The following is an 11,156-nucleotide window of genomic DNA, read 5'->3' as shown; positions in this document are numbered from 1 at the left end:
GTGTCCCAAGCAGGCCCCAAATGGTCTGTGTAGCTAAAGCTGGCCTCCATTGAACCTTCTGCCTTAACCTCCTTAGAGGTGTGCCACTACCGCTGGCTTTCTATTTACTTTGAACTCTCCTTTCTTCATTTACAAAGCAGTGTTGCCCTCTGCTCTAGACTTTCTGCCACAGGAAGGTCACTTTATAAAGAGGGAAGTCTGGGGACTGTGTTACCTCTTATTAATATCAAAAGCCATGCACAATGGTTACAAGACAGAATGAGGAATCCCAGCTGCGTGAGCAGCTGCTCTGCACTTCCCACTGGGGGACCAGCTCTCTGCCACTTCTATTGCAACCTCGTTCCCAAAAGGCGTTGGGAAAGCCCCAAGCTGTGGTTCTGCCAGCTCCTACACTGTCCAAAAAATAGGGGGTGTAACCCCTCACACCCTATTCTTATCAGGTCACATCTCCCCAGAGAAGATCATGCATGTTGGGCCAAGCCGCCCCAGTACAATTGGCTATCAGATGGAATTTCCACAACAGCTTTCCCTATGCTCTAAGTTCTGTTGATCTTCTATGTGCTCTAAACGGTATTATTCTTTAAGAAACATAGCTTAGCTGATAACCTTTAAAGAGGTCATGTTGGGAGAATCACACTGTTCCTGGGGGAGTGATTAATGACAACCATCTGGCTGGAGTGAAGACTTGGGACATCGCAGAACCTGTGCTGATGACACTGTCTCCCGAGGCAAGAAGTAAACAAAGAATGGCTTTACCAAATCGTCCCAAGACCCTAAAGAAGGGGACTCATTTGTGTAATCATATACACACAAGCCTACACCAACTCCTCCGCCAGCCGTCAGCCATCAACATGGGAATGTGGAGAGCTGAAAGAATTGATCTGTTCGCATTCCTGCTTTGTAGAGGAGTCTTGGCTGCTTGAAGATCCCCGTCTCTTATCTATTTGATCTAAGCCAAAGAAAGAAGGGGAGTTCATGTTTGTGTAGCTCCTCTGTTCTCACTCCAAGTAAGCACTGGGAATAAACAATAGCATGGAGGTATTCATTTCATCCAAAGATCCTGGGAAAAAGAGATTCTCTGCAGAGCTCATCTCATGTTATAGCTTCTGTACCAGACTCACCTTCGGCCTGAAGAAAGTCCGCGGATCAAAATACAAGCTGAACACAGATCTTTAGCATTCTTGCTAGAATTAATTTTTCAGTAACAGGACATTGCTCTCAGGAGGGTCCAGAGGTCAATGGTGTCCTTGACAAAGCCGTGAGGAAGGAGGTGAGCAAAGGAAGACAGTAACTGTGAATATAAAATACTAGCTTAGCTCAAATGACCTCACCATCCACGGCCGTCTAGCCCAAATGCCCTAGATTTATATTACTGTCCCTCCTTTGTCTTAGACAACAGCTCAATCACGTTGCGAAATCTCCTTGAAGCTTTGGTCTGCTCAGAACTTAATAAAGAACATCCAAGCAACACATTCACTTTGATTTTAAGAAATCGTCTACCTAAGCTAAGAGACATTACTCACTGTTTGGTTGCAACCTTACAACCTGCTTGGTTGAAAGAAAAGCACAATTTTTTTCTTTTGGTCCTTTGGTTTCCGAAAGAGCTTGGGTTAAGAGCACATTGATACATCTCCTCTTATACTCACCTCTGTCCTGCAACATCTTATTAAGCAGATGGTTATAATTTTATTTTTGTATTTTATCAACATCTTATTTGCCATGGCACAAAGAAACCATGTGTGACTTTTTTTTTTACACATACTGAATTATAGGAAAAGGTGGGCCTTAAAACATTTTCTGGGAAATAATTTGTGTGTCCAAGAAGACAAGACTGGCCTTAGTTTAAGTTCGAACTAAAAGTTAAGAATGAAAAACCCAGTGTGTTCTATTGTAGAATCAGAAAACCTAATAAATTTGCTTAACTTAAACTTCCTTTCACCGGGTGGTGGTGCACACCATTAATCCCAGCACTCGGGAGGCAGAGGCAGACGGATCTCTGTGAGTTCAGGCCAGCCTGGTCTATAGAGTGAGTTCCAGGACAGCCAGGACTACACAGGGAAACCCTGTCTTAAAAACATCAACAGCAATAACAACAACAACAAAAAACCTTCATTTCTCCATTCAAAGTGGTAGGGAGGAAATGAAATGTATAATATACTCTTCTTGTACCGAGTATTTTCCTTCCTTTACTTTTTCTCAAAATTTTGACATTTTACTTTTATTTTACTCTTTCTCAAAATTTTTACCTCTGCATAAGAATAATTTCTCATGGATTTAAAAATGCATTGCTAATTATTTGGACATTTCACTAAGAAACAAGAAAAGTCTTTAATGGTTCTTCCTTTCCTCTGGCGGCAGCCATCAGGTGAGCCAAGATGGGAGCTTACAAATACATCCAGGAGCTATGGAGGAAGAAGCAGTTCTATGTCGTGCGCTTTCTTCTGAGGGTCTGTTGCTGACAATAGAGCTAGCAGTCTGCGCGATGCATAGGGCTCCCCGCCCCATCTGGCCTAATAAAGTACGAAGGCTGGGATACAAGGCCCAGCAAGGTTATGTCACATACAGGATTCGTGTCCTTGTCCGCTGTGGTGGGCACAAACGCCCAGTTCCTAAGGGCGCCACTTCCGGCAAGCCTGCCCATCATGGTGTGAACCAGTTAAAATTTGCCCTAGGAGAGAGCTGGACGCCACTGTGGGGTTTTGAGTGTCCTCAATTCTTACTGGGTTGGCAAAGATTCCACATAAAGGTTTTTTTGAGGTTCTCCTCATTGATCCATTCCATAAAGCTATCAGAAGAAATCCTGACACCGAGTGGACCACCAAACCAGTCCACAAGCACAGAGAGATGCAGATAGAGCCGTGGTCTTAGAAAGGGCCACAAGTTCACCACGCTATTGGTGGCTCTCACAGAGCAGCCTGGAGACAACGCAATACGATGCAGCTCCACCGTTACCGCTAATACATGTAATGTTTGTACAATTCATACCCAATAAACAACTTAGGACTATCAAAAAAAAGAAAAAAGTCTTTAATGGCCTCTACTTAGTTTGTGATTTAGGTTGCCTAGGTGAGTTCATGCTACAGGTGACAAACTCACAGTGTTTCTTTGACCCTCACATATTGGCAGAAGGAAATCTTCCACGATGCTTTATGAAACATCCTGCCTTGTGCTCCTTTCTCAGGCCTATCCTCAGACCTCTGATCTCCCCTTAGCCAGGAGATGTTCTCCGGGAGCCAGTTTGGAGTGGCTTCAGAGGATAGTAGATCAACAAAAGCACGGCAGGGAAAAGATCCTTGCTCTGTAGTCACTGATGAGAAGCAGGAGTTTTTGTTTGGTTGTTTATCATAGCCAAGGAATATCCCCTGGGGGACATTATGAAGAACACCTTTATAGGATCCAGGTGAGAGAATCAAAGGCAGTCCGGACAGAAAATGAAACAAAACAAAACAAACAAAAACAAAACAAAAATGTGATCACAAGGACCCAGCCAGAGCAAAATGGAATAAAGCAATTACCCAACTAACTCAGCAGCAAAATTAAAAAGGCCTATTCAATTTCATGAACATTTAAGATCCCCAAATGGTCATAAACTAAATGACCTGCAATTGTAGATCCCCTTTGGCTATATAGCGCTGCCGGCCAAATCTAGGCTCAGGCCCACAAAGTGTCGAGAGGCAGAAGGCACATTCGGACAGGAACTGGAAAACCACGCTGGGTTTGCTCCAATTTTCCCATGAAATAAAGTGTCTGGCTTCGGAAGTGAGTTCCCAGGATGGCTCGGCTCCCTGCTGGATACCCAACAGACACTCACCTGCAGATTCCTCAGGAGCTGTTCCTGTCGACGCTTCCATCCTCGCCACATTCCAGCAGGCGTTTGAGACCAATGAGTATGAAAAGTCTTGTAGGTAATTTTCCCAGCAATGCCATTCCCCATAGATACACTAATGGGGCCCAGTATGCTGGAAAATCTCACAGTGAATTTATTTCTTTCAAGCTTCTTTAAGAAACCACATTAAAAGTAATGGCAGCAATAAAGACTCCTCTTACAAACCTTCTAGTTACCCTCCTTAACCATGCAGAATTCATAGGAACCGGTAAGTGATGTTCAAGTACCCTAAATTGGAAGTGGGAAGGGCTATGAGATAATATTATGAGATAATGTTCAAGTGCCCAGGACTTCCCTAGTGTAGCAGTTCTTCTGAGTAGATTAAAACGATGCTGCCCTTTCAGCTTCTCTGAGCCTTGCCCCGCCTAGCGAGAAGCAGCACCTCAGCTGTTGCAAGGCATAAATATTGCTGGGAAGCCCTGCACTAATTGTCACCAAAATAAGAGAGCAAATGTTCTTTCTTTAGTTCGAACGGTAAAATATTTAAAAATGAGGTTACTTGGCCTTGCAGAGGGTATTGCGGATTATGGGATACGCTTTGTCCACAAGTAGCAACCCTTGAAGAGACCATTGTCAGCTTTTACTTTGGACAGCACCTGAATATTACCTACAGGGTAAGATAAGACCATACCGTCGTTTGCAAGAAAGAAAAGGTACTTCAAAAATAATGAGTGGCCCTCACTTGAAAAGAAAATTACAAACTACCTCACTAGTCTGTCTCTCCATGGAAGAATTACGGAAGAGCTGAATAAAAGCTCTAAGGAACGAGCAAATGAGTTAATTGTATTTATAAGACACCCTCATTGTTCTAATAGCAAGCCTTTAGAAAACATTCTGGGAAACCCCCACTACTCTACCCATTTTTGGTACACTTTATGTCTTACATTGGCATGTGAACCACAGCCTTATCGCTGCCACATGCCTGTGTGGTACCTGACGTACTGCAGGGTCTCAGAGTCATTTTGGCACCAGCTTAGTGACTCGCCCCATCACAATCAGGGCACATTTGTTGATAGGAAAAAAGATGTCTGTTGCGCACAGAAGCAGCCCGTCTATTCTAGTCCCTGTTCTTCACTACTAGGTGAGGCCTGAAGTGCCACGCCTACCCTATTCCCACCATGACCATTAGCGAGCCTCAAAATCAGAACAGAGGCACAAGCAAACCCACAGCAAGGCTAATAATATTCCAGAGCCAGAAAAGCAATGTGGGCCTCAGACGGTCCATTTAAGAAAACAGGCAAAAGCCCAAACAGCACGTGTTTTCAATATGGGTTTCTCCATTCCCAAACACACATTTTTACTTGTGTCTCAAATTAGGCCAAGGCTCCACCAGCCCCCAGTTTCCCACTAGCCCAGCCCTCTCCAGAGTGGGATCCGCCTATATAATCAGCTGGCTTGGGGCATGGTGGTCTGGCTGGCATCCACTCCCAGTGCCCTCAACCCTGAGTGCTCACTAAACTTATCTGCTCCCCAAATAGCTCCCCAACAAGTCTGGCCACGTTACCAGACAGGCTATTGCCTGTTCTTAGCACAGTAAGAAAGAGGGGAAGAGCTGAAAGTATAGACTAAATGGAAACCATCTTCCCCTTAGCAAGTCAAAACAAGGTTCTGGAGGCCATCTTGGTGGCACATTCTCTTGAGGATGTGAAACAGTCCAGTGGCTGGTGTTTTTCTCAGAACTAATGAGAGATCTGCGCCACTTGGAAGCAGTCGCCAGCATCCTTTCCTTCCTCTTCACTCTTGCCTCAGATCTCCAAATGACAATTGCCTCAGCCTAAAGCTTTGCTTCCTGCCAAAATGTGGCTCTTCCCAGAGGAAAAGCAGATTGTCCAAGCTTCAGGGGCATGGGAGTAGGTGGGAGGCTGAAAGGGCCTGGGGCAAACCTGGCTTTCTGCACATGTTTTCCCTGAGCTAACTCTGAATTTCACAAAACTCACACAGCTCTGGATAGTGTAAAGTGCAGTATATTTACTGATACTCAAGATAGGGTCCTCAGACCAGCAGCATTCCGATTCCCCGGGCCCTTATTTTTAAAAAAAATAAAATTAAAAAGGAAATCTCATTAAAGAAAATGGTGCAGGGAGGAATTGAACCAAGGGCTTTGTGCATGAAAGGGTAGCATTCAACCACCAAACTATTATACATCCCAAACCATGTGAAATGAAATCTTAGAGCCATCTCCTCAAGTCCACTGAAGCAAGATTTCTAAGTTCTTTACATACACATTAAAAGCTGGGAGTTCAGCTTGGCATGGTCGCATGTGCCTATAAACCCAGCACTCTCAGAGTAGATAGAGATGGGAATTTAAGGTTAGCCTGGGCTATGTGATCCCCTGTCCCAAAAGAGACAAAGTTGTGACTTCTTGGTGTAATGGACTCAAAGAGACCTAGCTTCGACCCCTGGTTCTATTGACTAGGAGCATGGCTCAGTTGTGTAGGACATGTACTTAGTATGGAGAGGCCCTATATTCCATGCTTTTTACACAAAAACAAATCACAAAGTCTTTCCTGGATCTACCACTAGTCTGTGATCTTGGAAAGGCCACTCAATTCAATAAGCCTCGATGTCTCCATCTAGAAAAGAGAGATGATAGCCTGGTGGTACAGGGCTATTGTAAGAACGAAGCAATAGTATCCTTTAGTTGTTGGCACATGCTAAGCGCCTAAGAGGTTGTAAATAACACATTCCAATATTTACCTGTTGTCCTATAATCATAATCCCTTCATTTTTCTCCTCCTCGGAACTAAAATGTCAGTGAAAACCTGCCTACAACTCAGACCCGAGTCTTCAGTGAAAAAGAATATACCCCAGGCCCAAATATCAATTCAAATTCCATTTCTCATACTTTTCACGCTATTCTAACCAGAGCAAGGATTTTTGTTTTTAAATCTGAGTTTCAGAATCCGTGGGTTGGAGATCATGCACATTTTGGTAGGATTAGTCTGATCACGCCAGCTGTGACTGTCAGAGAAGTGGCAAGATGACAGAGTCTAACCTTTAAGGGAGCTTGCTAGGAGTTAATGATGTGACTTACCACTAAGCTAATGGGACCTGCTGTCACAGTGTCACACCAACCACCATGTGTCCTGTGTCCGTACTGTCAGGAAACCATTGGCTTTTGACAAAAGCAGAACCGGCACCCCCAGGGAGTGCGGCTTCCTTCCAAGGATGTGTCCTGGCTCCAGCAATGTGCAGAGTCCCGGGACTTGAAGCACTGTTCTGAATCTTCTAAGAAAATCCCTCCCCTTCTTAGCAGAGACATCGCATTTCTCAGCAACACAATCCACCTGAGGCTAAGGGAGTGTGGGGGAGAGCTCGGCTTCCCTGGCACCTAGATTAACAATGAAAGATTGAGCTGATGCCAGAATTCTTTTGCCCTGTGCTCTGGGCTTAGCCTTCACTAGCTTCAGGCTGTTTAAGAAAATGACATCTGGAGCTGGGGATATGATTCAGTTGGTAGACTACTTGCCTACTGTGCACGAAGCCCTGGACACGAGGGCACGCATTTGAAATCGTAGCACCTGGGATATGGAGGCAAGTAGATTAGAAGTTCAAAGCCACCCTTGGCTACATAGGCGGTTCAAGGCCAGGTTGAATTACACGAGACCGTGTCTTAAAAAAAAAGACATTAAGGAAATTATATGTGTAATCACAGAGTATAAAAATGTTCCAATGGTGGAGTAGGTACAGGCATGCGTCACGGTGAAGGGCCGTCCCCATTGACCTTTAGGAGGAGTGACATCTCTAAAAAGGTTGACTGCAACAGACACTGTTAGAAAGGCAAAGGTCTCTCTGCAAAAGGAAAGCAAAGGCCAAGTGTGACAACTAGGAAACTGAATACATAACCGTAGAGTAGATGGTTAGGCCAGGTTTTGGGTCACTGTTAAAAAAGTAGGACTCTGAGCCGGGCGATGGTGGCGCACGCCTTTAATCCCAGCACTCGGGTGGCAGAGGCAGGTGGATCTCTGTGATTTCGAGACCAGCCTGGTCTACAGAGCTAGTTCCAGGACAGGCTCCAAAGCCACAGAGAAACCCTGTCTCGAAAAAACCAAAAAAAAAAAAAAAAGTAGGACTCTGCATTCAGCATATTTTGACAAAGCCAAAACTAATTCCAAAGTCACATCTGAGTTTTGGGCAGAGGTGAAGAGAAAGGAGAAGAACGCTGCAAAGGGAAGTGGCTTCAGGGTAGCTGGTGGAGAAAGGAAGTGGTCATCAGAGGGTCAAGAGGTAAGAGAATGTAATGATCAATGACCTTCTAACACAAAATCAATGTCATTATTGGTGGAATCAATCCCATAATCAAAAGTAATATCATCTCCTTTGAAAGACAAAAAAAAATACCTCTTTTCATGCTGTATTAGTTGCTTTTGTCTTTGCTGTGACCAAACACCTGACAAGGAGCAACTTGAGGAGTGAGTGTCTATTACAGCTAGCAGTGCAGAAGAGTCCAGTCTATCATGGCAGGAGAGGCACGGTAGCAGGACGGTGAAGCAGCTGCTCGCTGCATCTTAAGCCAAGAAGCAAAACAGAACGAATGGTACTCAGCTTGCCTTCTCCTGGAGTCTAGGACTCCTGCCCATGAGATGATGCCACACACACTTAGGGTGAGTCTTACCACCTCGATTAACCAAAGCCAGAAATTCCTTTCACAGGCATGCCCAGAAGTTTGTCTACTAGGTGATTCTAGAACCTTCCAAGTCGACAATCAAGATAAAGTATCACACACAGGAAAAAAACATAGTAAGATATTATGTGAAAATTATTGACTAGAATCCAGGCTTTGGCTAACATAATCTTCCCCTCTTAAGGCTAACAATCCATATAGGTGGATAAAGACAAAGTCACTGGAGCACAGTAGTCCACTGACATTATCATCCCGTCCTTACACCCTTTCCAGGTTAACACATGGGCCCTAGTCACTATACCAAAGAATAGTCAATGCTATAAAACCTCCAGGCAGTATTGACCACTGTCAACAAATGGCACCAATGCAGACAGCTAAATCCACTTAAAACCTGAGAGAATTTGGGAAGTAATTCTAGAAACAAAAGAAAAGAGTTAAGCACGGCTTCTTGGTAGCAGCATTTTCTCTGGTGGGCTCTGTTTGCTAGAGGCAAGAGCATCTCATTTAAGAGAGGCTTCCTGACTCAGCTTTAGTTACAAAAAACATGCAGCTGTTTTAAGAGAACCCGCCAGCAAACACTTAAATGGTGTTTATGAATAGCCAACAGCATGATGCAGATCTTGGTGGTGGCACAGGCCTTGAAACTCCATAGAGTTCTGGCAATAAACACGGCTCCCACCAGTACCTCTGCCATGAAGCTAAACTCTCAGAAAGGTAAGGAATGGGGTGGATCAAGCCACCAAAGCCATGGATTTATTCCTAGCCATATTGCTTATGTGGTCAGAAAAAGAGAGATATACAGCAAGGATAGATTCAGACAAAAAACGCCTCTAAATGGTTTACAGTGTATTTAAAAATATATGTAGGTTTTGAAGAGAAAAGAAAAAGAGTAAAGTCCTTTGAGAGAGAGAGAGAGAGAGAGAGAGAGAGAGAGAGAGAGAGAGAAGTTGGGTGTGGTAGCACACACCTTTAATCCCAGCACTTGGAAGGCAGTTCCAGGACAGCCAAAGATACACAGAGAAATCCTGTTTCAAAAAATAAAAAAGAAAAAAAAAGAAAGAAAAAATGAGCTTAAAATAAAGCCACATAAAGATGGAAAATACACAGAGAGTCTGGATACTCTATATTACTGTGTTGTCTTTGAATTGTTTGACGGCCGAGGAAGGAGCAACAGCTGCTGAAAGATGTTTGATTACAAATGCTGCTGGATTAATCAAACATAAATTTTGAAAATGCTTTGACTTCAAAATTTAAGTCAAAAGATATGTTACTTTGGAGAAGAGGTTTTGCTTTTGTTTCCACAGGAAATGAGGAACTGTGGATTCATTCTGTTTTAAGAAAAATCAAGTTTGACCAAAGAAGACCCACTGAGAACCTCTGTGTGTTTCTTTGGGACTGACCGGCTATGGGATCAGGCAGAACAGAAACCTCTGTTAACAGTTGGAGCTATTGTTATTTTTCCCTTCATATGTATTCATGTGAACACATGAATATACCATCCATATCTTGCTGTGTGATGTGACTCCACTGTCACAGGGACAACCACAGCTTAACTAGGCTTTTCTTATCTTACTGGGAAGAGAGCAATATGGAGCCTATCTATAATGACTCCAATTTTAAAAACTGTAAAATACTTAAATAAACTTATCTATCTATCTACCTTTCTGTCTGTCTATCTATCTACTTATTGGGGGGGGGGGGGGTGTCACACTGCATGTATGGAAGTAAGAGGACAACTTGCAGGAGTTGATTCTCTCTGTCCATCATGTGGGGTCTCAAGGACTGAACTCAGGTCGTCAGGCTTTGCCCAAGAACCTTTCCCTACCGAGCTGTCTCTCTGGCCCTACAATGATTTTTTAAGATAATGTATTTGCTTGAAATGCCCATCTCAAATATTATGTTATGCTATGGTCCAAGCTCTTGTTAAAATTTAAAGCATGCTAGGATTGTAGCTCAGCGCTAACAAGCTTGAACAGCTTAGGCAGAACCCTGGTTTCCAATCCCAGAACTGTACAAGACAAAAATCAAAATGATAAAACGATCAAACAAAAAACAAAACTAGGTTTGAATCCGAAATAATAGCTAAAGATCTTAATGCCAATTATAGATTCCTTTCCCAGAATTATTTGATTGTTTATTTTCTTGGCAACACATATGAATCTGCAAGGAAATTTGTGTTAGAAACTTCCAGAAACTCCCAGAAACTTCCATTTCCAGTGGAAATGCTGATAGCAACTTCAAAGACTCTATCACCTCGTGTTTAAGCAGGCAGTACATCGTGTACATTTTATAGTCCTCAGAAAACCCTTTTTCATTTTTGAGGATTGCCTAAATCAAAAGCACTGAGATGCCTGTCCTTGGACTTGGTCAAGCACTGACTGCTCAACCATTCAGCTTGACTATTGAAAAGATCAACCTGGAGCAACTTGATAGGACTATGAGGGTCAGTAGAGCTGCTTTAGCTGTAGAAAAGAATATATGGATTTCTGTTTAGTTCTATAGATGGAGCCTGGCTTCTCATGCTTTCTCTTAAGATTTTCTAATGCCAAACAACCATGTTCCTTGCAGCAGAAATCACAAAAGCTAAGATTTGAAAGCAGCCTAGATACCATCAACACACGGATGAATAAAGAAAAATGTGGCATA

General features: G+C 43.3%; 1 pseudogene; it reads left to right on the top strand.

Moving 5' to 3' along the window:
• The first annotated feature begins 2,375 nt into the window (after positions 1-2,375).
• Positions 2,376-2,958, top strand: LOC121445089 (annotated as a pseudogene).
• Positions 2,959-11,156: the final 8,198 nt, after the last annotated feature.

Source organism: Microtus oregoni, unplaced genomic scaffold (genome assembly GCF_018167655.1).
Source record: "Microtus oregoni isolate MIOR12 unplaced genomic scaffold, Mior012 000156F_ref0000345, whole genome shotgun sequence".
NCBI lineage: Eukaryota > Metazoa > Chordata > Mammalia > Rodentia > Cricetidae > Microtus > Microtus oregoni.
This window is presented reverse-complemented; position numbering and strand designations above follow the sequence as displayed.